Source organism: Phytophthora infestans, genomic scaffold (genome assembly GCF_000142945.1).
Source record: "Phytophthora infestans T30-4 supercont1.117 genomic scaffold, whole genome shotgun sequence".
NCBI lineage: Eukaryota > Oomycota > Peronosporomycetes > Peronosporales > Peronosporaceae > Phytophthora > Phytophthora infestans.
In genome coordinates, this window is record NW_003303642.1 from 202,364 (window position 1) to 203,969 (window position 1,606).

The window sequence follows — 1,606 nt, forward strand, 5'->3', positions numbered from 1 at the left end:
TTCAGCGTTATGAGCCTCGGCCGCCCCAGGCAATGTTTGACGACTACCCTAACTTGTACAGCGGAGTGTCTGAACCAACCTCTCGGGCGTTAGCGGCGGCAGCGACGCCTTCCGGGGCGTTCCTCCATTTCTTCCAACCTGAATAATGGGAAGACATCGCTACTGAGACGAACAACTACTTCGACAGCAAGATTGACGAAAGAGTAACAGGGCAATATTTGAAACAAGCTACGCGTGTAAAGAAGCACGCAAATTTCAAACGGAAGACGCGTGAGACCATTCGTAAAGAACCACTCAGAATTTCGTCGGTTACGCCTCGTGAGTTGTGTGTTTTTGTGGGATTGTTGCTGGCGAGATCTATCGCCCCCAACAAAGAGAATTTGACGACCACTGGCGAACGACTGATCAAGGTGGGATCCTACGCGGCTGCTTCGGTCAGTTCATGAACCGTGACCGTTTCATGCACATGCCATGCAACTTACACTTCAGTTCTAACGAGGACGCACGAGCGACCACAGATCGAGCCTGAAAATTACGACCCGTGATTGATGCACTTCAGAATCGTTTCGCTGCTGGCTTTACTCCCCCGGCCGTCATGGCCTTCGACGAGGCCATGCTTTCCTCTTGGTCGGCGTTCAACCGAATGAGGGTCTAAATGAAAGACAAACCCCATAAATGGGCCACAAAGTTGTTCATGTTGTGCTGCTCCACAACCGCCTACTGCATTCGGTGAGTAACAGGTGTGTCTTCGGACACACCTGCGTTTTTATCTGTTCTAAAGTTTTCTTATCATGTATCATACATACTAACTTATATTGTATGTTGTATCTTACAGATTTGAAGTGTACTGCGGTAAAAAAGAGCGTGCTGGTAGCACCAGCTCCACGGACTATAAGTCCGGCATAGCAGCAGTCGTTCGCAATATCAATGAAGTATTTGGTCCGACGGCACCGGAAAACGGCGACATGCGACTCGTGGTGACCGACAGATTCTACACAGCGGTGCCACTTTACATGCAATTGATCATAACGAGATTTTACTCAATAGGGACTGTCCGTACCGATAGAAAAGGGTTGAGTGCACAGTTGATCCCTAAGAAGAAGAAAGGTGAAGCGAAGAAAACCCTACAAGTACCAAGAAATCGCCCTGCAAATATTGAACGTGGAACGCTCGTCGTCACAAAAGCCTCTTATGTTCCTGACATGCGTCTGGTGCGCTGGTGGGACACTCGTGCTGTCTATATGCTGAGTACCGGTGGCAGCGTGGAGATGAATTGTATTGTGCACCGCGATAAGCTCACTGGAGACCAGCAAGAGGTAGCGTGCACACGGATAGTGAAAGACTATCAAACATACATGGGAGGAGTGGACGTCTACGATTACAACGGTAAGTACTTAAATCACGTATTGTACATGATAGGGGGACTTCTAAACACTTATGCTACATGTTGTAGGTGATCGCTGCAACTGTGTATGAAGTACAGGAAATTTTACAAGTCACTATCTCTAGGTCTTGTTGACCTCGATGTGATCAGCGCCTACATAATTTACAACGCTGGGCGTTGTTTGGGGGGGGGGGTTTGCCGAAACCCCCCCCCCCTCCCCCT